The sequence below is a fragment of the Hylaeus anthracinus genome, unplaced genomic scaffold (assembly GCF_026225885.1).
Source record: "Hylaeus anthracinus isolate JK02 unplaced genomic scaffold, UHH_iyHylAnth1.0_haploid 12001, whole genome shotgun sequence".
Taxonomy (NCBI): domain Eukaryota; kingdom Metazoa; phylum Arthropoda; class Insecta; order Hymenoptera; family Colletidae; genus Hylaeus; species Hylaeus anthracinus.
In genome coordinates, this window is record NW_026534348.1 from 20,837,367 (window position 1) to 20,864,966 (window position 27,600).

Below are 27,600 nucleotides of genomic sequence, written 5' to 3' on the forward strand. Positions count from 1 at the left end.
TTTATTGATTTTATTCTCCGTAAATAAAGTAAAACAAAAGAAATTCTTTATCCGTTTGAGTATGGTAACAGCCCTAAAATTAAAAGAAAAACTTATCACTGGAATGACACCTTAATAGCGTCTTTAAAAATTCTACCTTTGACGTCGATTTTCTTCATCTCGATGAAAATGTTGGTCCTAAGGAAGGAGAGGTAAAAAATGACACTAAAGACCGTGACCTCCGGGGTTCGTCCTCTGTCACGACGTCAACCTGCTCCGTGCGAGACAGCGGCGTGGAGAAAAAAAGGGACAAGTTTGGACATATCTGCAAAAGAGTCGGGCGAAACTGGAAGTAACTGGATCTCCAGGATCCTCCGTCTCTTTCCCCTGTATTCTCCCGGGGTCCTGTTTGCGCGTATTCTTCGCGGGACAACGCGAAACCGTGGCAGTGGTCCCTGGATGGTGCGGCCCATAGCGCACGACAGCACCACCATAATACCGGGCTTGGGGCCTGGTACCAGCGCTGTACGGGGACCCCATGGTTACGAGAGCCGCTGCAGCCGACGGTTTTTTTCTCTTCTGACGCTGGAGGACCGCTGCACCTTCTTAGACCGGTGCTGATGGTGCACGGGTATATGGTCTGGAGCTGGCATCAAAGGACGAGTGGGACCAGGACGTCGTCGTAGGTGTGAATGTAGTCAAATCACATCAGCCTCACTTCGGGGCTGACACTCGAACAGGAAGATGAAAAGGGAGAAAAAGGATGGAAGGAGGCGAAGAAACTCACCCCTTTCTGGTCTCTTCTCGGTGTCCCCGCTCCATCACCGTATCTGCCATTCTCACGAGGCACGACCGTATTCTACGCACCGTATTCTCTGGAAACCCTGCGTGTGTACCGTCCCCTACTCTGCTTTCCTTCCTTATGCGCCCCTTCTGGTGCATACCACCGCACTTCCGGTAGACGCGTAAAATATATCGCCTCTCCTCTCGCTCGCGGATCGGCTTTGTTCCATAGTCGTCTTCTTACCTAGCCGACATCCAAAGCGGAAGACTCGACGGCGGCACTTTCGAATCTCCAGTTAGGATTGCGTAGATGTTCGTGTACCGGTGGGTTTGCTTCTTCTCGTGCTCTAGTTCCTTCTCGGATGCTGCGCCGAGCTATTTCAATCTCTTACCTGCTCGACTCCTCTTACTTCCTACTTTATCTTTTCTCTTATGGTTGTAGATGTTTTTCATTGTTTGAAATTTGCAGTAAGCATTTCTGCGAAATTTATTCCAAGTAAAGGGTACAATCGCTTCATCCGAGAGCTTTACCATTCAGTCTCCATGTTCTTATGACACAATATTGTTTCATGACAATGATATTAGTGTCCAGCAAGAAGATAGTATATCCATGATGGAAAGGATGTCCCCACTTAAAATTAGGCTGGCTCAAAAAATTAAAGCTAGATAGACCGTTTCGACAGAATTTACGATAATTAACACATTTTCAAAGTTAACAGTATGATAACGATTTAAAGAATAATTCGACTCTTTTACGGAAAAATTCGTTAATTGCCCTCGTCAAGTTAATCGCACTATAAGCAAAGTTATAAAAATTATTATTAATAAAAGTACACGGTGAATATATTAGGTTGTCCCAAAAGTTTCTTTCGCTTTATTAATAAGTAATACATGCACAATATTTTATGTTTTATGTTACATTACTGAATTGTACACGATTCATTTTGCTCCATTACTGTTACTGTTACGACATGAATAGATATGAAATTAGATTGTCTATTTATATAAACACGACCACATAAAATAATTGAGTGCAACTTGCGAAAGAAACTTTCGGGACAACCTAATAGAAAGGTTATATACGTTACAAACTTTAAATTAAAATTTGTAAATCTTCACAAATCGTGATAAACACACCTTAATTCGGTGTGTTCATATAATAATTTGGAGTTTAATACAAAATGATGCTGCAGATGGTGTTATTTTGTATCTAATGTATATTGTCATGTAAGGTTATATAATAATTTTTCTTATCTATTCCTGGACAACAAAATAATAACAAAGAGTTATACAAGCGGTTTGTCTCACAGAATAGAGTAAAATTATAATATGATTGTCAATTACTGTGAAAATGAACATAGTGCTTGCGCTTTTGAAAAATGATAAATAACTTTGTTCTAGTATTGTAGATAATCGACATTAAGACTAAGAACGAAGTTGGAGCTTGTTTCTTAAAAATAGAAAAATAAAATAAATGATTGTACATATGAAAAAAAAAGAAGACACTATTTGTGTACTATAAAATGTTCTATTTTTTCATACCATAATATAAGCAAAGAATAATATATACTAAAAATTTCTTCTTATTGAAAATGACGATTATCAAAAAGGATGTCAATAAATGGGACATTTACGTTACTCTTTTTGCAGATCATCAACTGTGAGTTATTGTTCTTAACGAGAATTTCCTGAAGACATCATGGAAACGCCCATCTGTATAAGAATCGTCGCAATCAGAAATGTATATTTACAACCGTACAAAAGCACTCGTACGCAATTAGAAAGGACGCCATGTTCCCCATGGAAGCAGGCCCTTGACCAAGGAGAGAACCGTTTCGACTGAACGTCGGACGTTTCTCCTCGTTTATTTATTTCTGCGTCGTAACAACCAGGAGTCATTACTCAGCCGCATCAAGCACCATACAGAAGCCCGGTAGCAAGAAATCATTGTTTTCATCCCATGCTGTCAAAGCGGGGCAACTCGGTTCCCCCCCGTTCAATCACGAGCCACTGAAAACCAGAGTTGGGCGTTATCTAATGATTTTTGTCTGATTCTCGTTAGCATCGACACGCGTGCATTAATTAATCGTAGCTGGATAACCCCCCTTCGTTTTTCACGTCTCCCTGTGTCGTCGAGTCCGCGGGGCTTATCGACGCGAACCGCCCGCGCGCGATCCTTGGGCTTTCCAATCAAACTTTCTCACTCCCATAGGTATAAAATGTATAACGAGTGACAGGAAAAAGAGTAGACGTTGAAAAAGAGTATAGCAGGAAGGGTGGCGCGGGGTCGTCGACACCGGTACACGTAACTCATGGGGTGGGAAGGGGGGAGGAGAACGCGAGAATATCATACGAGAAACCATGGTGTTCTCGAACATGGGCCTCTGTAAGAAGATCCGGGCCAACGATTGGTCGATGGCTCACCCCTTGACGTGCACGTGGGCGTGCATACGTGATACCGAAGCGTGTCGACCCTGTGTGGACGCCAGCGCGAGAAAAGGGTTACTATACTCGGGCGTGCATGCAAGGAACCCCGACGAGAGAAGGGGCTGGAAGTCATTCTGTCCCCCTTTTTCCCTTTTGTTTACCTTAGGGCCGATCATTAAAATGGCCGCCGTATCGACGCGTTCTCATTGGCCGAGGCCTTCCCTTCCGCCACTGCGGCCCCCCCTTGCAACCCCTGCAACGATAGAACACGCTCATTGTCGAGGACCAGACCGACTGCACTGCGTACACCGTGCACCCGTGCCTAGCCCTTTCCGAGGGAGCTTTTTTTTACACGAGAGAGCGCTTCTTTGCGCACACCTACTAGAGGCTTCTCCTCGAGGATCGAACAAGGAGCAAGGAATCACTTTGAGCACCGAGATGCAAGGGGGAATTTGTTTTGATTCGAAGCTACTCGGATGACTCAGCTGCGCTATTTTAAAAAATTAATCTCCCTTCCAGGCGTCCCAGAGAACACGCCATTTTGTTCGAGCGATTCTGCTTGCCTTTTCAAAAATTAATCCTGGTTGAGTGTGGACAAATCATTTTCTACCATTATACAAAAATATGTACACTTTATGCTAATACTAAACGAGTTGATACAATACATAGTGAAAATTTGATCGTCGATAGACTCAATACAGTAGTTTTGTAGTTACTTTTCAAAATAACCTTGGCAGTTTTAGCGAACATAAGAGCCAATATTAAGACGTATAACTATTCCGACACCTTCAAACAAATCCTTATTTAGGATTTTTAACAGAAAATGTATGTAATATAAAAGAATTCCGTTTCTGTTCTGAGAAAAATCAGATGAGACACTATTTTCCAACATGTGTCGGTACAAACTTTACTAGATGTATCATATTCCATAGCGCATAGTTTTCATGATAAACATTTTCAAATATGGACCTGCTTTGGAAGAGTGTATAATAATACGCACTTTATTATCCGAAATTGCTTTGAAACCAAAGTTGTTCTTCGTCGCTAACTCAATTTTTCTTTTTGTTTCAGGTAAGTCACAACAAGTTATCTTCGACGATCATATAACTGACTTTCAAAGAAATTTCTCGTGGTAAGTATTTATCATAATTGCGCATTGTTAACGAAGACATCGTAGGTTATCTTATACGTGTCCAGCTTTCTGCAATATGTTTTTTAAAGTCAGAATGAACAACAACTTCCGATAACTCATAACATATAATTTTCTGCTCTTCTACGACTTGTCGTCTTGCTGTCAGTTTTTGTACCATCGAAATAGTCTATAAATTTATAAACAATTACGTTACGAGTTACTTCTTTCTTTTTTTATTTCATTTCATTTGTTCGTTTCAGCAATAAAGAACTAGTAGCTTCTCGAGATCTCTCTTAGAAATATTTTGTGTGTTTTGTATTTTATTTTTGTTTATAAATATATATTTCCAAACAGCGAATATTTTATTTAAATGAAATTTACAGAGTTAAAAAATTACATGCTCTTACCGATCTATCTATTACTTTATGCTCGAAAGGGTTATATGTCTGATGCAATTGTATTAACTTGTAGCTATGAAAATGACCAAAAAAAAAAAAAAAAAAATACATTCTGTCAACTGTTAGAGACTAGAATTTGCCGGTCTTCCGTTATCATCATTTATAATTTCCATAAATACGATGGAGCTAGTTGTTCGAAATCGAATATTCCCCTTCTTAGATAGTTATACTTTGTGTAAATCGTTTTTTGTTCGTAATCTTTTAATCAAGAAAGTATAGACGCAGATCTGGGAACTCCTGAGCATTACAGCGCACGACGCTACACTTAATGTTCCGTGGTTGATCTATCGATCATTTTCTTATTTGTACCATGATCAAAATGTGGAGAAAAAAAGTGTACACCTATCTGAAACCTCATCAGGTATCCGCGTAGTAACCATCTGTTGGTTTATTTAATAATAAACGTAACAAAAATAAATCTAGAGTTAAGGGACACTGTGTTTTTCAAAAGTGAAAGTTTCTTTTCTGCTGTCCTTCGTAGTTGGGCCTCTGACAGTATTTATGTTCAAGAGGGCAGTGTAAAAAACATGTGGCAGACCCAAGCCGTATTTTTCTTCTACGACGTGAGCGCCGATTTTCCTATGCGCTTTTGAAAGAGCTCTCAGTCTCAGTTCGAATCTAGAAGAGAATAGACATCCTTCCGTGTTCTTTAAAATAAAGAATATTTGATATAACGTATTTAATGTGAATTTGTTTTTTTACAAATCCCATAATCCAATACCATCAGCCCTCTACCGTCGAAGCATTCTCCATCCACGGACTAAACAGTCGTTCGACGCAAAGTCGACGGTACGTAGGTTTAAACCAAAGTCCACCCTGTCACGGCGAGGAGAAACGATTCGAAGCGCGTCCTCAACCAAAGGATCCGATCGCGCGTGAGAACAGAGACGTAGCCAGGGTTTTCGATCGCCGCCTCCATTATCCTGTGCAGCAGGGACGACAGAATAATTCCCAAACGCGAAACGATCGCGGCCACGTCCCTCCAGCTGCCCGTCCGCGCGCTCGTCCTTCTGGAAGGTGCACACGTTGCCCGGTCCACACGTTTCCTTAGGGGCCGCATTCCGAAATCGGGAATAGGGGCGGCCTGGATCGAGGCGCCCGCCGGTGCCGCCTTTATTTTGCTCATTTCCCTCGAGCAGTTTGGCGAAGAGTGCGAAACGAGGGAGCCGCGACACACACCACCGAAGGGAGACGAAGGAGATAAAGGAGGAGGTGGACGAGATGGACTGTCACCGATGGTAATACATCGTCGCCTTCCGCCTGCCCTCTTATAGACGGACGTACGGACAGACGGCGGAGACACGGTTGGACGGGGTTCACGCAAACACGTGTTGCGAACAACAGGTTCCTCCGTAATTCCTCCGCCTCTTCGGCCCTTTCCGCCGTCTCTGTCCGTTCGTGGTCGCGCGGGGATGCTGTCGTCTCGTTTCGACGCTCGGTACACCGAACCAGGTAGTAGAGAAGGGATCCAGCTCAATATGTACTCACGAATCCAAGTCAATTCCAGTACTCGAGATTCTAGACTCTCGTGATACCGTTGCCACGTAAGAAGAATGCACCCTCGATTGTATCTGTTGGCATGTACGCAACGTAGGCCAACGTGTTACACGGGTTCAAAAAGTATGCAAGGAAACTAGAAAATGTTTCGGCCTTCTTTTCCTACATTTTATGACACTTGCTCGGTCCTTTCGAAGGAAACGCACGGGTACATCGCGAAGTTTATAGTTTTCCCAAATTATAAGTTGTCCGAAGAAAATATTTTTTATCACACTACAAATATCAATCAACAGATGTGTATACGTGTTAACTGCTGAAACAACACTCACGTTTTCTTAAGTTATTGTGGATTGTTCATTCATCAATAATCCATGTGTCTTAAATTTAGCTGTCCATGAAAGACGCTTTATCAGTAAATAAATACTGTTTTAAAAAATGATTCGTCATTTTTGTATTGCTGCAATACCCACCGAGAAGAATTCATATGATTTACAAAATCTATCCCGTAAACACTTGCCTCGATAATATACAGCTATAAAGTTAGTTATAAGCATGCACTAACAGAAACTCAGCTAGGCACTCGATTATTTAGAATGGTCCACATATATGGCCCACTTGCAGAAATGGATTCATTCTTCTCGTCTACCAATGGTACTTAGAGATTACGTGTCACTCGTTACACTTGCTATACACTTAGTCCATATAATCTACTTTTTCACCCAAGAATGAATAGAAGCCTTGAAAATGTCGTTACAAGTATGCACTACAATATCTTCTCGTAAATTGGCTCTATTTTGTTTTCATACTACTCCGCCACTTCCCGATACTACATACTTGACGAAACATATATTTTTATCTTCGTGTCACATGTTTATTTACAATGCAGTTAATCTCTTCAAGTTACAGTTATTTTCATTCTTTGTTTCTTTTTCTTTTGTTTATTTTTATCGTTTTAGTTTTTTTTGTAATCTTCTGTCAGCACACTGTGCTGCATTATGATGTATTTAGAAGAGTCATTCATTTTATAATAAATGATAGTACCAATAATACCCGGCCGTTCTATTGCGGGAAGATTCTCCCCATCGATTCCCTGAACTGCTAGCTAAAACCGAGCCTCGACGTTATCTCTGACACGCGACCGACACCGACGCCGTCAGGTTACAAATGAGTTACGGCTCTATCCATTTCCCACACGCTATCACTATGGTCATTTCTTAGTTGATTTTACTGTTTCGCACTCTCTTTCCCAATATAAGCATAACTGAGCGATACTTGCTTCGCGAGAGGAAATAGAATGTATTCAATTTCATCTCGCTGATCTTTCAGTCGCAGGCTGCAGATCTCAATCGTTCTGCGACTTGAGCAAATTTACTGCACAAATTTCTGTAATTTCCAGTTTAATTTCCAGACTTTTAATTCCTAATTTTAACGTGGTCATTTGAAAAAAAAGTCGAGTAGCGGTAGTTCAGTAATTGACATTACACATAGAGTAGTAAGGATTTACTGTGTTAGCCTTTCAACTATTACTCATTGGATAACTACCTAGATCATAGGTTCCCAACCTTTACTCGATTCGACATGTATATTTTTTTTTTCAGACAGTCATTCGACGGCACCTTTTTTAGGTGAAATATACTATATTACTACATTATACATATATTTAAAAACAAGGACCGGTTTTTATTAAAATTACTTTATTGAAAGATATTAACATATTGATGTATTGTTTAAAATTTGATAACAAAATATATATTATTAAAAAAATTAATATAATATTATTATTGAGAAGGCTGAGCTTGGTGTAACGACAATAATTTTTCGATATTTGGTGTCAGATTTGTCATCAGCAATCTTAAATCGCCACGTTCCACTATTGACAATCTGTTTCTTTTTCTTGTTGCTAAATTGTTGATTACAGTGACATTTACACTATTTGTTGAACATTGAAGATATTTGTTAAAACATGCATTCGAATATTTTTAGTACACATTAATCAAACTTTTGGCGCGTTCTTGCGAGTATTGTCCAGGGGGCGGTAGTTGGTCCTCAGCGACCCCAAAATTTGTTTTCGGCCATAAGCGCCCACTTAGATCTCTTCAACGCCCATCGGTGGGCGGTACCGATCCCGTTGGGAACCTCTGACCTAGATCATTGTAGGTACCTCAATAGACATAGAAACTTCTTAGCAATAATTAAGATTCTATCGTTAGCGATCCGATAGAAATTCCTCAAACGCAACTTGTTTCTGTTCCTGGTGCAACTCGGATCCCGGCCCGCGTAACGGACATGATTCTCTGTGAAAGAACCGAATTCTAGACGATGAGGATTTTTGAAGCTATTTGTAAGGTGGTTGGTCCCATCACCACCAAGTATGTAGCCACGGTCGGTTTCATTCCGCTCGGCACGGCTCGCAGTCGCCGCGGGGCTCCTCGGCGCACTACAAACGAGCCGTATTCGCCAAATCCAGCTAACTCGAACCGAACTGAATCGAAGGAATCCGCTCGTCCCTCTCTCACCGGGCTGCTTTAGCAGGCCCTTTCGTTTCTACCGCCTTTCGTGTTACCTCGCTCCGCGCCTCGAGCCCTCTCTGCTTCTACCCTTCTCATTCCCGCTGCTCAGGGGCTCACCACCACCCACGGCTTACCTAGCATTCGCTGGAAACCGAGAAATTAGCAAGGGAGAAAGGGGAAGCTCGACCGTGGAATTCTCTCAATCCGGCAGCCGTGTGTTTTTGAACGCTAACCGGGGGAAAAATATAGGTGACGACCCGAGATCTCGCTGAGCTATTTCTTAACGTGAAGACAGAACGCTACCGAATGCGATCATCGGCTTGAATGTTAAGGGATAGTTAACATTTTCGTATAATTAAACTCAGAATTGTGTGAGTTGGCACTTTTTTTAACTTTATATGACTAGAAAATGAGAACTATTATCATTTGAAATTTATGTAGTTCGGCGTTCGTCTCTCGATAGATATTTTATTAATATACTTTCTTTGATGGGTGGATAATTAAGAAATCTATTTTCTAGGGATCAAAAAGTTAAGAATAAAATAAAAATAGAATTGTCTTGATTCAGCAATATGCTTCAAAGCGGGCTAAGGTTCGCGTATAGAGGTTCTCAAGAACAAAACATATCAAGTATAGTATTGATTTAAAAAATATAGATGGGAACCAAGGCTTACGACGAATGAAAGGAATTCATCTTCCGTGGCAGTCGTATATTTTTTACTTGAAATCCGAGGTCACCAGGGCCCAACGTCGAGGAATTAAACGGTTCTAACGAGGGGGGCCGACCATCCTTCCGTCTCCTCGGCGACAAATAAATTCATATTCGGAATTAATTAACGGGTCATTTAATTATGGTCGTTTTTCATTTGTAATCGATTCGTGGCAGTTAACGCCGATGATCCAGGATGGCATGAAATATGCAAAATGCCGTTCACGTCGACGACACTGCACGCTTCGTCACGGCAACTAAGCCCCGAACGATTATCATCTTTATCACAGTGAAGCCATTCCTAAAAAAATGTTTCCTATAAGAATCTCACCCCCATTACAATCTTGAGGTAATATTAGGTGGACTGGAAAGTAATGTTGTTTCTTTTACGTTAAATCCAAACAAATTTTTTATAAATTTCTATTTTTAATTATTAATTGTATAATCGCTCCCGTTATCAATAGCCTTTTGCCATCTAGTGTGCAAATTGTCAATGCCAGATCGATAAAAATCAATGAGCTGATGAACGATAAACAAGTATTTAAAATTGTAAAAACGACATTATTTTCCGCTACACCTAATGTATCAATGCTCTTAAACAATATGACTACTTACAGCATAGTTTCCTGTAGAATTTCTTTTACTATGTCTAATTTTTATTTTTAAGTAATTGTCAATTTGTGTACAAACTGAGTTTCCTATTTTTGTACCTGTTAATTATTGAAATAAATGAGTAAATATTGCATCATGTGGTAAGAGCAAAATTCAACGAAAATAAGTTATTCATGAGTATGAATTGTACCAGGTCTTTCCCCTTTAAAATATGGCAAGCATCTCAAGAATGAAAAATGTGCTTCTTATATATACGGTGAGTGAAAGTCATACGAAATAGTAAGACGCTTCGCCATTGAAGAGTAATGACTGGAAACGTTTTCATTCTTCGAATCGGTTTCAGCGTTTACAAATTACGTCTATCTGGGTCGCTAGTTGCGCGACGCTGGGTCAAAAGTGGCCGTCGAATGTGGATTCCTCGGAATTGAACGTTCGCGCGATGACGACATATAATTAAAAGCAATAGGAACGGTTCGATTCGTCGGTTTTAATGACCGTCGTGGTCGCTGGAGTTACGGCGGATGAAAAATTCGTTCGTTCTCTGCCTCTTTCTTTCGTTTCGAGAGGTCTAGTCTGTCGTCGGTTACACAAGCGGTTCGTAATTTATCGTACGAGCTAGAAAACTTGGGACTCGTTAATAAATCGGTATATGAGTCGGTTTCGTGGCACGAGTGGACGAGGAATATACCGTTGCCTTTGAATATTCGGTTTCCAATCGGAATATGAATTCTTGGAAGCGATGGATTCTATTCCAGATCGGATTTCACTCTCTTGAAAGCGCTACTTCAAAGCATGAGAGCTTATTGCAAGAAAGTAAAAATGCAACATCCAAGGAATACCATAGTCATCTATGGACCTATCGACAGAGAAGTAGGTATATACAATGTATGTATAAAACTCAGGAAAACGGCAGCTCTCAAATGAGCGAGTTTATTTGAACGCTTCGACTCGAAAACCGTTACACGACGTTATATAATTTAATTTTGTAAGTTTAATTGTAATGTATTCAGATTTTTCAAAGATGAATCGAAACTGAAGAATGCAAGAATTCGTTTCAGGCTGTCTAATATTCTTTCTTGTCTAAGTCCCAGCAGAGAAGTGACAAATGTAATCTTATTTCCACAAGACATTATGAATATATTCAAACTGTTTTCGTTGACAGCAAATACACAGTATTTCACAGTAATAGTATATATTATCAAAGTTAGCATTTTTTTCTTTCATGTGTAGGGTAACGTCACACTATCCTCGGACTCTAAAACAATATTCAAGCATTGAAATTGTGTGAATAGTTCTAGTATTGATAACGACGAAATAAAACCATAAATTGATAACGTACATAATTTATCTAATTCCAGAAACATTAATTATGGGATTTATGCACGATTTATAACATATTATAAATATATCTTTAAGCATATATAAATATATGAAAAACTCAATGATGCATATCGGTATCATTCGAAGCCAGAGTGATTAGAAACGAAATCTTCAAGTTTTTTGTAGGAAATTCTTTGTACGTAATAAGATAGATAAATTTTGAATGAGTGACAGCCAGTATTGGATCGATTCTCGATCGGTGAAGCGTTGAGCATCCCTCGAAGGACCCTGAATTTATCAACACGTCGGAGGCGTCCAGTGGAAACACGGTCGAATTCTCGGCTACAACGGCTATCGAAGGAGAGTTGAGCCGTTAAAGCATCACGCAAGTAGAAACTCGTGTATTCGGAGCGGTCGTAATTAGATACCTCAAGGTACCACCGGCGTCGAAGGTGCCTCTGTTCTCGGTCAGTCTCTAAATCCTCCGACCAATTCACGGCACGTAAGCGGCTGCTGCGTCGGCAGCCATAAGGCCTCGCATTTCCACGCCGAGTTTATTGGAAGTGACAGTTTACACAGGTCTGAACGGAGCGAATAATACGTGGCGCGCAAATGTTACCGGAGAGACACGGGTGTGTATTAATTTTGAAAAACAGCCGCGGTGCGCGTTACACGACGACGCGGCGCGCTTTTCTTTGTCCAGGATGGTCGCTCGCATAAATTCCCCGGCTAGGAAACCTGACGAAATCGGTACACCGTAAAGGAGAGAAAGTCCAATCGCCCTTTTAAGCGCGGCGAGCGCTTCGAATTTCTAAATTGCAGATTCGATGAGGCAAGAGACGAAACTTTTCATAGACATTCGAGGCACCCGTTTTCGACGGAAAATTTAGAGACACACTGAGGCTCCGCTTCTAATACACCTTGCATAACATTATTCACGCCCTGAGCGGATAACTCGCCCAGGAATTGTATTAGTCTCTTGATTGAAATTCCACTCGAAAAACGGGGTCTTTGGAGCGAACTATCGCGAGCAACTACAAAGCTGGACTAAAGAAATGAATTACAGATGAAACTCTCGATACAGGATGTACCCGCTTTAGTCAAAGTGAGCACGAAGATGCTTCATGTTTATAACGGAGAATCAATGTTTGCATCGAGATACTGCGAGGTGTATATGCTCTAATATACCTCTTTTGTATATCAACGATGTTAATTTATTTAAAGTTATCGTACAGTTTAACAGATGAGTCTAAAAGATTTGAATTCGTTGCACAATTTGGCTAGAAAGAAGCTGTAACATTTTCTAATTTCTCGTCGGAAATCAAGCCTTGATTTTAAACGTTTAAAACTTATATTGTTAGGCTCTTTTGAATGAAACAGTAATGTGCAAAAATCAACCTAAAGAACGCGAAACAAGTTGTTTAGATTGACATTTGTTTTTTAACGTGTTTTGCCGATAAAGGACTCAAACGATACAAAATCGAAACGTGTAAAATTTGTTTATGTTTAATCGTATGCTGCTGAATGTGATTAATCGAGAAACTGATGAAGGCAATCCCACTGAAGTTAATTCATGTAATTTTGCAGAATTAACATTCGGTGTTTCCTTCTAGGAACATCTAATGAATCTACAGATTCAATCACTTACTGCGTAATTTAAATTAATTAATTCGTATAAATAATCAAGGAATAAAATTTTCCGTAACACAGATGTCTCAATCGATATTTCTGATTCTTTATTTACAAATATTGAGATTTCGAACTGAAACCTTATTTTTATCAAAATAAAATATAGCCTATGTTCTTTCTCAAAATCCAATCTATTGGGTTGTCCAGAAAGTTCGTGCCAATTTTTAAGAAACATTCAAAGACACGTTCGAATTTCGATATATATTTATTGAATTATATATGTACCATTTTGTTCCACAATTTTTCCACCTTTCAAGGGATGTCCACATGTTATTTGTTTTCAACCATTCCGATATATTCAGACCTGTATCGCCTACTAAAAATCGGCATGGACTTTACAGACAACCCAATATCTACTTGCGTAATTTTATCGAAATCTGTTAAGACAAAGTTACTCTCGCATTTATAATATTAGTATGAATTTGTCAAACGTTTACGCTGTAATATTAAGCGTGACTAATGCAGTCAGCTATATCATTATAGAGCAAAGTTTTAAATTTGTTCAATTCTCAAAAGGCGTGTCTTATAACTTGTGTATTATAATATATATAGCAAATTATGACGAATGTGTTCATATTCTATATTATTTTATTTTCTACTTTAAATATAAAGTGTTATAGTGTCACGTACCATAATTAAAGATGAAGTTATTTTTACGTCAATAAAGGAAATTGATTCTTAATTAATCACTATCCACGCGACACCATTTAAAACATAACATTAACTTAAGTGGGGCTCACTTAGTATATTCGCGGCAATATTCGCTAAGAATTATGGCAATACGTAAAGACTTGGGCCTCGTGTCTTGTCAATTTAGCAGACGCTTCAAGCGACAAGTTTGCGCCTCCCTGAATTATCATAATCCGCTTACTCCCTTGTGGTGTCCTTAATATATTGATTTCATAATAAAATTATAATAAATGGCATTGGCGTTACGAGTCGCAGACGATTTACGGTCTTTTTAACGACGTATCCTTACGCATTCTCGTGCAACCCTCTGGGTGAACATTCATCGTCCATCGATAGACATAAGTTGCTGGCAAATGTTGTTGTAACTTCCAGCTATTTGGTCGATGCACCGAATTTTCGAACTGTATTCGACTTGTATTTTCGAAATAAAGCAACCAATTTGAAATAAATGGTTCCTGTACGAATACTTATTACACTGTCTGTACACAGATACTATCGAAGTGTTTTTACTAAATTCATTCTTTAATATAGTGTATTATTTGGTAAGAAAGATATTGCTTGATCTACACGATATCCAAGCTTCATTAGCTATTAGGTACTAGTTATTCAGATATAACAGACAACTTCAAGTTGTTCTGTTAAAGAGACGTTAATAATGTGTAAGTCAATAGAAATTTATAATATAATAACAACTACGAAATGCGAACATCTCAACATACGCTATCACGTTGAAAAATTTCACATATTTATGAAAATATACTGTCAACGATGTATTCCGCGCCGAACAAACTAGTTTCGTTCAAATTGAAATGTGTTGCAGCCAAGTATGTATGTGAAAGTAGTACGAGTTTAAGCCATCATCTTGTTGTTTTCGATACTGTTTAAAATGTGCAGACCTTCGAAGTTGGCAGTTTTCGTGCTAATGATGATTTAGATCATTCCTTTTTTTTTTACATTGTTTGTATATTTTAATTTTGACAAAATCTATCGTCCGAAAAAGTGATGAACTCGACGTGGGATGATCCCAATAGTTGAAGAACATCGCCATTCCATAGATACTCTTTGTAGCAAAAAGGTGTAGCATCGATAAATGACTTTACCCTCCAAGACACGTCGAGAGATTAGCTCGAAATTAGTCGACAGGAAAAAGTTTTTGTAGAAAGTATTAATTTTTCCCTTGATTTAACGATAAAATCGTAATAAACGATATTGCCGTTGTGAATTACAAACGATTTACGGTCACTTTAACGGCTTATGCTCACGAGTCCTCGTGCAACCCACGGGGTGGGGACGTTGATCGTCCATCGATAGATTTAATTTGCTGTCAGATCTCGTCGCAATAAAACTTTAACGGTGGCGATAAAGAGGAAGAGGAAGCCCTGGAACGAACGGGGGAGGCAGAGAGAAGGTTGAGGAAAGAGAGGCTCGGAGCTCGATGAAAGTACGATTGCCACGACATCGGGGACAAGAATCGACTTGTATCGTACCGTATGGATAGGTACTTGCAAGAAAATGTCGTAACGATGTTAGAGACTTTTTTCCACGGTCATAGAAGGCAACCGAGGTACGTACACGTCTCGAAATTCCTTTTACGTCCGTTAATTCATCGCTTGGGTGTTCGTGCCATTTGAAAGAATGGCCGACGTAATTTTGCTGGTTGGTTCCGCGATGCAGGAAGATATGGATCTGTGAATCTTTCGCCGATAACGCACTCTGATTTCCACTCTGAAGTTCCAATCGCTCGAGACATTTTATTCGAAAATATGTACGAGTTTTGTAAGAGTTCAGCGGTGTATTTGGACACACACGTAAACACCAATAGTTTCCGATACAAATGATAAAAATACAGAGAACAGAAGTGGTTGACTTTTGGTTCAAGCTGTGGACATTTTTAATTGCCGCTTGTCTAGAAAATACTCATCGATATCCATCGATAATTCTATTTTGACGATTTCTATTATCTCTCTTTCCGTGATTTCTCTTTGTTATAAATTTTTGCGTGCCTCCACAAGCGCTGCCGCTATTTTACCTCACAATCGAACATGGAAAAAACACAACAAAGGAGGGGGTTAGCGACACGGAGCTTCGAAAAGATAAAGATAAGACGAGGCGCAGGAAGGATTTATGGCAGCTAATTCCATTTCATTATCATTTTCACGAGGCAGGTAAGATTAACGCGGAGTGAACAGACAGAAAAAATTCGCGGTTTGGGGTTCGTGTATAATTTCGAATCGGATTTAAGTATGCGATATATTCGGGCTGAATTCGGTCGATTTTATGCATCTGGAATTGGCAGAAACGAACGGGAAAGAGGAGGAAACGAAACGTAACCGAGAAACGGTCGGACCAACGTGCAGTTATACTTTCAGGTCTGATCTCTCAGGAAATAATAGAGAACAGTTCGTCTGAGTGCCGTGAATCCCGATATTTAAACGGAACACGGGGGCCGACGAATCGTTTGCGATGAATTCCACCGGTGAAAAAAATATCGTAGACGAACATCGCGGCCCCGGCAGTCGTATCGCTGAACGATTCTTCTGGATGCCCGAGGGCTTGTGCCCCGATACCCACCGATTTTCAGTCGTCAAAATATACGTTTGTCCCGTTTCCAACGATTGTCTCTACTCACGGACTGATTTTAGCCTGTTGCTAATACCTGTTGCCTAGTTCTCGTTGTGGCTGCTGCTGTTGCGTGCCCCCTAGGCCTGCCACGATTAGCCATTACCGAAGATTAAAGCGTGCCACGAGCGCTGCGTTTCGCTCTGCGTGTCCGTTTCGTTTTCGTTCGTCCTGGAACCACGTGAAACGGAGATTCTCCGTCTGGTACGAATGTCTATTACGGTCCCAAGCCCCAGAGTCACTGAACCGCGCCGTGAGAATCCGCCGAGTCCACGCGATTTTCGAGCTACTCCCCTTCTGCTCTCTGGACTCTGCCAGGACTCGAACAAGTCTGGAAGCGATCGTTAGACGCGAGTAATATCTCCTGAAATCCTAATTATATGGAGAGTTTTTCTTGGTCGAATGCTAGGGTGGTCAGGGATACCTCTGCTCTCGATGCATGCGTTTAGGAATTGTTTGAAATGCAGCCTCTGGCTGTGTCTCACGTTGGACAGGTTATTCTTCTATGCAATATTTCTACCGTATACCTGTGCGCTCGATAGAGACATTTAATAATAACGATAATAATTCTCCATTAGGATCTTTTTATATTTAATCGACTGAATCTGTACGAAATCCACTGAATTCAGGTACTACCTATGTTGGAATTCCGTTAGAGAACATTCGTCGACCGGGATTCGTTCATAGTAGTAAAGTATTATATAAAAAACTTTTCAGGAGATTAGGATACATCAGAAAGTCCACGAGATCTCGGTTTTAACTGCTATGGTATGCCACGAGTGGTCTTAGACGTAGTACATTTTACAAAGGACACTAGACGTAAACATACAATGGCTACCATTAAACCCAAAGGCTGTGATTTATTTATTTATGAGAAAACAGAAGGACGAGCAATAGGAAAACATTCAACTGTTAAAACGCAAACTACTTGTAAGAGCTGCTCCTCGAAGAATAGTTTCTGGTTCCATGTCTTTCCTGATAATTGTTTCATCTTTCGGTGTCAGCACTGCCTAGACAACGCGAAAAAAGGATTCTCAATTTGTTAATAGCACGAACCAATGTCGATAACGATGCTTTTGGTTTAACAGTGTTTGCCATAATTTTGCTTTCGTGTTTATATATGGGCATTTTAGAAAGAAGCGATACGAGTCATAATTGAAACAACTAGAAATTTTGACCTTTAATCGAGTTTACTTTGAAATTGAGTGATCACGTAATGAAAGAAATTACACATTATCGCTTTTCAAACACAAAGTCAAGGCACCAATCCTTATAAAAACATTCATTCATTTACTTAACACTTGTCAATTTTCTGATATACATGCGGACAGGTTTTATCGTATTTGTGACATTCGTAATCTCATATGCAGTGGGTGTAGAACGTATTCGTACACCGATCAATTTCCAAAAAAACTGTGTAAAATTCTAATTTATTAACTTATTTTTTATAAACAATGACATCTTACATGTTCTAGGAAATCTCTAGAATAGATTGATTACAAAAAAAAATAACTATTTACGTAAGTTGCGAAATTAATAAGAAAAAAACAATTAATCGATAGAAATGTTAAAGCAATAAGTATTCGTACAACTGTTTAATTTTTAATACTTGATTAAAAAAAAAGAAATTTACATCAATTTATAAGTATATAATACTTCCTTCGAGGGATTTCCTATTGATTTTATAATTATTGCAACTTTTCTAAGCATTAAATTAACGAAATTATTAGTTATTCAAAGTAAGATCTTCTTCGATTTCTCTATTAGAACTTTTTTTAAAAGTACTTTACTGGAAATTTGATGTTTTTTAATTCGTACGGAACAATAAACCAATGTGTTTACATTACAAACTCTACTGTAAATAGTTCGTCATAAGAATCGTACAAATACTTATTGCTTCTATACTTTTACCCACTTTTCGCACATTTTTTGTTAATTTCACAAATTATATTAATTAGTAAATGTTGTTTGGACTATATCTATCTTAGAGATCTTCGAGAATATGTAAAATATCATGGATTATTAAGAAAGAAGTTAAGAAACTACAATTTCACACAAGAGTTTTTTGGGAAATTGATGGGTGTACGAATACATTCTACACCCACTGTATAATTACAATTTCCTATCACGTTTCTGTAAAAGATGCTTGTATGACATCATCGCTAATCCCACATTCATACTTAATTATTTGTAGAAATAAGTACCACTGCTACAAGCAGCTATTTTCAAACCAATTAAACGTTGTGTTAAGCGTAAAATGAATTAACTATAGGTATGAAACGATACCCCGATGAGAATAATTTTGACCTGTTAATTTCAACAAGCACTGCGTCCCACAGGGGGTGCGACTTTTGTTAACCCTGTCAGACCTGACAGTAACGTATGCATACATGATATTTTAGAATCACTCTTACATAAACCTTAAAGAAAATTAAATTCTACATAAAAGAGTGAAATAAATTTTTCCTTTAGTTTCCCTGCTAGAGTTCGGTAAGGTATCGAAAGGTTAACTCCGTTAATTTATGGTTGCGGTCCCTTTGCTAGATTCTTGGGCGCGCCACTGGCAAATTCTCTTTCCCACATGGCTGAAAGTAACCTGAATCCACGTGTCATACATGCATTCAACCGAAACGGACGCCGCAGAAGCGTCCAATACGGGTAATGATCTGTAAAACAAGGACTCCACGGAGTAGAGATCTTTCGTTTCGAAGGGAAAAAGGCGTTCCGCAACGTAATGGGGCATCGACGACAGCGCGATTGCGAATATGTATATCCTTTTACGCGGAAAACGTAATTAAGCGTTTCGTAATTGGTATTTAGCGGGCGATCGTTAAGCCAATTGGCAGCGGCTCGCGCATAGAGGCGGAATGGACGGCCGAGGTCACAATCGGCGAGGTGTGGGAGAGAGAGACCCACGTGTGATTAGTGTCAACGAGCCGGTGAAAGGAAATTTCTAATTGCATACGTGCCACACGATCGTCGAACGAGAAAAGAGTGGATACCTCGTGCACTCGAAACGATACCACCGACAATGCTACGCTCACGTGGGAAGAGGGCCACGTGGGTTTCCCCGTGTCCCGAAATGAGGAACGTTGTACTCGGATAATGGATAATGCATTAAACCGATGCATTGGAATTGATTACTGAATAAATTTGTTTATTACGAAATTTTATTTATACTCAATGTAAATCTCATAGGAATCTTACGTTTTTAACGTTTGATGTAATTCCTATTCTTTAATAAGTAAATAGTCATGTACTATATTAATTGTCTATTTAAATGTTACGTTAGGCGTAACGATATTTAATTGGAATACATTTTAAACTCGGTTAGTGTTTTTTTTTTTATTACATTGCTGGGAAAGTCGAAATTCTTTAAGCACATAAAACGTATATCTTTTATTGTAATCGGAACATTTGAATCTTCTCGAAACTCGTACAACATAACGTGCCGATAATGTAAATACTTTCCGCTCATTTTCAAGCAGTGCTTCGAGTACAGTCGAAACTAACCAATTTCATAGTAAAATAACAATCGCGAATGTCACATGCTCAGCGATGAATGTTATTTGTATATCTACATATATCTGATAGTTTACGCATTTAACATATAAACTAATATAATAAATACAAGTGCTAAACGTAACCAATAGTTATGTGCACTTATGCAATATGAAATAACAATATTATTATATTAATCGAAGCCATGTTATAACATAAAAAGCGACACCTGTTAGAAACGTATCCAGACTTATGCAATGAGTCAACAGATACAAAATGTTCTATCATTGCTTGTGTTTGTCCTCGAAAAAACTGAGTGCCTTCCAATCCTCTGTCGACTTTTCCACCGACAGACATTTCTCTCCTACGAGAGCTGGTTGGAGGTCGTTCCTTTTTCAGTCCTGGTAACCTGTACTTGCTGCGAGCGTTAAGCTGGTCGCGCATGTGTTCGAATTAAAGGCCTCTGAATCGAGTAGAACCGGAATTGGATTAAGGGAGGTGCGTTTGACCGTATTGAACCGAATGATCGTATTCGGTCAGCCACCACTATTTTCGACCGTCTATTTCTACTGAACCTTTGGGATGGAATGCAGCTCTTGTACAATCATTCGCAACTTTGAGCCGCTACATTTTCGTCGCGCTAGCTGTTCCCTTGCTACGACTCGTGGAAATCGGTTGTACCACCGACTCGTTTAAATTCAAATTAACCAGCTGGTTATACTGTATGTTAATTATTGGTTCTTGTTCAAACCATGCTTGTCAGCGGTTTTCAAAGTACCGGGTATCTTGTTTGGAATAAATTAAGAACGAGGGCCGACGGAACCGCTGGTTGCGCATGAAAGTAACCATTTTTTTCAAAGATTTGTTAAGAAATGTTCACTGATTTTGTGTAACTTGTTAGCACCCTAATCTTCATGATGAAGTCATGATACGAATAAAACTTAGCAACGTTTTCCATCAGCGATTTACTAATCGGAGATTAAATCATTATCATTCTTTTCAACTTCTTAAAGATCCTCGGCAGATGATCTAATATCTTTTCTTCGCTTATCTTTTACATATTAACACATACTTTAGTCACTTTTCTTTCTATTATTAAAAAAGAGTTTTCTTTTTTTCTTTGTTGAATTTTATGTTATGGATTTCAGCAATTTATGGAACTACATATTCCTATATTCCTTTCGTTTCATTAATATTCTTTGTAGCGCAGTTAGTGTGTAAATTTGTAACTGCAGTAGGCTATAACTCTGGTCAGAGCATCATAATGCAAACAAATTTCATAAGGTTTAATGCCCTCCATTATTCTACTATACCACATTACCCTTAAGTGTATCCCTATTACGGATTCCGTATACTTGCAAAGTACAATTGCATAGGATTAAAAATCTTTCAAGCATTCATTATCATTCTTGTTGATTAAAAAAAAATTTTTAGATCATTTGGAGTATTACAAAAATGCAATCTTACGGTCGTTAAGTACGTTAAAAAACCTTTCAAACGAAATAAAAGTGAATTTTATTTTTTATCATTCAAAAGACAACTTATTTCTTGGTTCTTTTATAAATTTATGGATTAAGTAATACTCATACTTAAGAGTATGTCTGAATCTGCATCTGTTATTCTGTCATTCGGAAATTGCCCTTAACCGTACAATCGTATCTTGCTACGAGTCAAATAGTGTAATGGAAGTTCTACTGTATTGATTAAAGTTCAATGTCTTCCGTTGATATTGTTTTAACCTTAAATATAACAAATTTTCTCTACTATCTGAAAATGTCATTAACCGAGCAGTCGTGTTTTCCTATTTGATAATATACGTTTTCCGCTATTGACAAAATGTTGACAAAATTCATACCTACACAAATTCTAATTTATCTTGTAAAAGTGGAGTGAAATTGAAGAAGAACACTGTAGGTTGAATCAATCCGCATCACCAGAAGCAGACACGTAATTATCGGTTAACCAACTACCACAGTCCTAAACTAATCTTTTGTATCGTTTGGAAGCACTCCATTACGATGGAATAGTAAAAAAAATAGTTCTTCGTGGAAACACACGCGAACATACCTGTGTCTCACGGCGGACAGCCATATTATTATATAATTCCAGACGAAAGAGGCAATTGTTGGGTTTACCAGACTGACAAAAGACACGATTTCACTCTACTCGCAGATGTCATTACTGGTATCGTGGTTAAATAAAATTTAACGGATACGTTTGAATCGCGAGAATGTCGATAAACATAGGTTTGCCTTTGTGAAATCGATAATCGACCGTCCACGTAGGTGTTTATGCGTATTTGACGAAGGGCTGGTGCGAAGTTACAATCGGTAGCGGGTTTCTAAACGCGACGATCCCTTATAATCTCTAGGTAAAACGATCTACTGGATCTTGATACAGACGTCTTTCTCCTTTTTGTTAAAAGGAATGAACGTCGGATAAAGTCGGCTTTAGAGAATTTTACGTCACCCGAGGATGGTATCTTTGTATCGATGATCAAATTATGTCAAAAGTAATTACTAGACTGCGGAAGTTTATGCACGATAAATATGTAACATGCATATGCAAAATATACATGAAATATATCCAAAATATGCACGAAGAACTTGAATAAAATGTAGTATAATAAGTAATATATTAGTATGTTACAGAATATTCGCTATGTACACATATATAAAATACTTTTTACAATTATTCTGGTGTATTATAATTCGTGTGACAATAAATTCCGAGCATTTTTTCCAAATTTAATGGTGTTAGTTGGTGACGTTTATCTGTCAAAATTAATTTATACGGGGAGAACGATCGCTCTACGTCACACGAAGTAATCGGTGCGTATTTAAATTTTCGTTATTTAAAATATTAGAAAGTTTTCGATACCGTATAAAATCCTACATTCTTTCTACATTAATTATATATTATTGGATATGTTATTAAAAATAAATATGCAAAATATGTAAAATAAAAAATGTATTTTTATAGTACTCTAATTTCAAAACAAATTTCTGTCTAGGTCCAATTCTTTTAATTATTTCCTATAAAAATATGCATTTACATAAACTTCCGCAGTCTAGTAATTACGTACAGCCATTTTCGTACTGCGCTGCTCAGTTGAAAGATTATAATAGAATCCATTTAATTGAAATTATCGCGTGGTATTAAAATTAAATTGCTCGCTATTGTATTGGCGTCACACTTTCTGAGTATAGTTGAAAAAGATGCTGGGACGTATATATAAATAGATTTGTCCTGTTTTATTATTAACGGATATATATTAGAGAAAACTTTTAATAGCAGAAGCTTGGCAGCAGTTTCGAATGGACTGCACGTTGAAACATTAATTTCTAACTATAAATTATAAATTTCAACTCAATAAAGAACTTGTGAGTGTAAACTATAATGACAAGCTTCGATGTGAATTACAAGCTTATATTGAAGTTTTCACTCCTAATCTAGGGTCATTCTCGTAATAGTTAAATAATGAAACCATAAACTAAACGTGTAATTAAGCACTGATTAAGTATAGTAAATGGTAAAATACAATTTCTTTTATAAAAGATCAGATCACATGTAAGATTAGTCAAACTGAGGTAGAAACAAACGCAAGTAATTTCTTTAAAAAAAAAAAGAAACTAAATATAGGATATGTGATGTATACATACATTATGTATTATAATGCATAATATATTTTTAATTTTTAACCTAATTCATGTACATTGTACAAGAGCTACAGTGCAAAAACATGTTATACATAGTTCAAATAAAATATAAAAAAAAAAACGCAAGTGAAAATATACACAAATATACAAGAATACGAAATAGGAATAAGACAATTATTATATAGTTGTAACTATTTTCACCTGTAAAAGCTGTGCTGATTAATTATGAGTAACAAAGAAAATGTAGAATCAATTATGTCGTTAATAAAATACAATTTTAAACAAAATATAAGAAACATAGTTAAATACATATACAAATATGAAATGGAAGATAAGTAAAATTGCACTGATTAATTTTGAGCGAAGGTTATATGGATCAAATTATATTATTCGATGGAATTAAATATAAAATCAAATATGACAAACGCGATTAAAAATATATACAGAACATGAAATGGAATTAAAACAATAATTGTTTAATGGTAACTATCACAATTCCGATGGTTAAAATGGCGTTTATTAATTTCGAGTAGCAAAGAACATCTGGAATCAATTATGTCATTCCAGATCGATGGTCGCATAGAACGAGCAATGGCTCGTTAAACAGCCGTGACTACCGCTTCTGCTCGTTGTCGGAGCGACAGGTACGTCTGGTAATCGCTTAAGAACATTGCGGTGCTCGCGTCTCTCGCGATGCCTCGAATATCAAAGTTCCGGCGTGATCGGCTCACGCAACGGGCGATGCATTAATCGTCGTCCAGTGACAAACGAGGCAAATCCGTCGACGTGCCCCGTCGAATCGCGCCTCCAAGAATTAATAACTGTCGGCCGTATAATCGTTAATGACCGTTATTATTAATAACGGGGCCGGGTAACGTCCGATAGCTGCCGCTGCGAAACGGTAAATTACAGAATGCACGTTTCCTCGCCGATCCACAATTTCTCGCGGAAACGTGACTGTCTCGCAACAGTTGCATCACGAATGCGTTAAAAGTTACGCATGTTCGCCCTAATCAACTGTTTCTGAATTACAATCGAGAAAGAAATACTTGAAATTTGACAATCCAATAATCCGACAGCCCGCGACATAAAATTTCGGCCAATTTTATTACAAATATGCTTTTGCTATTTGACTGTTTTCTACTAAAGAATAAAAATAATCCAAGACTGGCACAGCACAAACGGTACATCGCTCCGGAAGTCGGAAACATGTAAGAAATAACAGTATCTTTGACTGAAATCATTATTACTGAAATTTTTAGAATATATTGTTGACATACCAAATTGCATAAAAAAGTTGGTGTGGCAGATTGTAATCGATGCTAAATGGGTCTGACAGTCGGAAAACCTTGTCGGAAAAACGAATTAGTTTGACTGAAATCACCTAACCCTAACTCTAACCCTATGTGTTACATATTGTTTATACAAAAAGTTTCAGAAATAATGATTTCAGTCAAACTACTTCGTTTTTCCGACAAGGTTTTCCGACTGCCAGACCCATTTATTAGTTTGTCTGGAAAGTCCGTGCCAATTTTTGGAAGGTGATACACGTCTGTTTATATTGGAATGGTTGAAAACAATTAACATGGGTGCATCCCTTAAAAGATGGAAAGGTCGTGGAACAAAATGGTATTTATATAATTCAATAAATATATATCAAAATTCAAATGTGCCTTTGAATTTTTCTTAAAAATTGGCACGAACTTTCTAGACAACCCAATAGCATTGCTTACAATCTGCCAGACCAACTTTTTTATGCAATTTGATATGTTAATAATACACACTAAAAATTTCAGTAGTAATGATTTTGGCCAAAAATCAAATTATTATAATACGCCATAGTGAAGCATTGCACCACTGAATTCATGCCAAACCAAGTATTTCTGAACTAGGGAGACATATCATCTTCGGAAAACAGGTTCATTTGTGTAATGAAATAAGTCACCCATTTCTGTCGCGGGCTCTCGAACTACAATGTTTTCACTTTCATTTTTCCAACAATACCTTTTACAGTGTTTTTCAAGCGGAAAAATGATACAAATAAAATTAATACTTTTTATGTCACTTATGTGATACATTTCTGCCATATCTTTACCATTTAATAAGACTGTAATTTACACGAAAATTTTTTCATCATTCATACAGTTTCAAATTCTTTTTTTATTTTCAAACATAGTTCTGTGCTTAAAAGGCACATCTTTGTATATATTTTAATACTACATACAAGCTCTTTTATTTAAATTATAGATGAAAAAATAACAAATGAATAATAGAAGAAAGTTCAATACATTAGAATTAGAGTTACTCGTCCTTTTTCAATATTTGTTCAGGTGTGATAATAAATTAAAAATAAGAAATCTTATTTATGTCACCGGTTTTTAATAGTCTAATATCACATGTGATGTAGCATTTTAAAAGATGATTGATTCGTAACTATGGACGTATATAAACATAGAATCGTTACTTAAAAACGTTTCTTTGAGTACATTGCAATAAAATAAAATAGAAAATATTCGTTAACTTACTTAACTTCGAGAACCCGGTATATATATGTATGTACCTTCGAATCCAATAAATGTAAATAAGTGTCAACGTACACTTCGCAGCGAGTGAGTGTCTCCAAGTTTCTATGCTTCATAGTTATTCAGCTTCTACGTAATTACTCTACAATTATCCCACGTGCACCCGTCTAAACACAGGCATCGACGCCCATACCGAACTCTGGCGCCACAAGATTGACTATAAAATTGCGTGTCAATTACATTGAACGTGTCACCACTCTACTGACTATAAAATCGCATATCAAGTACATTCAGTGTGCCATCGTACTCGTGCAGACACTTGTGACGCGGTAACATAGTTTACATAGATACGTTTTCCGTTACAAAGCGACGTAAAAGTGACGGTTGAATAACAGAAAACAAACGAAGAGAATCGAAAAGGGACAAGTGTTTTTTAGAAGTTCGAATTATTAATATACACTAAAACTAAAATTTTATATTTATATCAATGAAAAATACCTTTCAGAAATCTTTTTATTTTATCGAATGAATATTTATATTACACATATAAAGAATTTCATGTATTCATGTAATTTTTTAAACTATATTTTAACTGTCTCGTCAAGAATACCATATATCTTTCATTCTATATACCATTTCATTCTTTTCAAGTATTAGACAAGATTAAAGGAAAACAATTAACTTCCCTTTGCAAAGGTCACCTCTGTAATCCAGACCGTACATTTTACCTGGCGAACGCAGAGACTGCTGATTACTCTACCGTTATTATGATTGAGTAATATTCGAACCAGTGTCGTGATTCTTGCGCATTAACACTAACGTGAATTCGAGAGTGTACGTATATGATATCAAGCTTGATTCTATCCCCAGCAACGAGTATCTTCCTTCGAATAAACGGGGCGTAAAGTGTTCAGCAAGAGCTACGTTCCCCGAGGAATATGATTGACCCTGCAGTAAATAACTCCACGAAAAATATAGTGGATCGTCGTTCGCAACACCATGGTTCGTTTACGCGATTCTGTCTGTGAATAAAACAACACGATCGTAAAGTGTCTGTTACCACGTGGCGGAACGTTCATGCTCGAGTATCGATGGCTTATTAATAATTTATGCGGTCACGACCGATACGATAGGCAGATAAGACCACTCTGCCTGAAAATGTCACTAAGACAGGGTGAAATAAGGTTTTCACGCGAACACGGTAGTCACAAGCCGCCGTGTTCAATATTTATGCCACAATAACGCGCACAGGTAATGTCCTTTTTCGATAGCCGTTATCACGAGACCAGACGGTACAGTTATACCTTTAGCATATCTTAAGCTACCGGTGAGATTATCGTCACGGTCATCTGGACCGCTTACATCCGCCATTTTCAGAATATTTAACGCGTTTATTCGCATATAAGCGTATAATTCGAACGTTCAAAGTGCACGAGCAGATCACGCTTTAGAGGTTGTTAACTTGATTCTAGTTATTTAAATATAATTTTTTT

The 27,600-nt window shown here is 37.9% G+C and overlaps 1 long non-coding RNA gene across 1 annotated transcript; it reads right to left on the reverse strand.

The window, feature by feature from the left end:
• Positions 1–9,635: 9,635 nt before the first annotated feature.
• Positions 9,636–26,352, reverse strand: LOC128891326 (uncharacterized). The gene is made up of 3 exons (XR_008460810.1): positions 26,146–26,352; positions 10,111–10,205; positions 9,636–9,796 (listed from the first exon to the last, which is right to left on the reverse strand). It is a non-coding gene; the product is annotated as an uncharacterized LOC128891326 (long non-coding RNA).
• Positions 26,353–27,600: the final 1,248 nt, after the last annotated feature.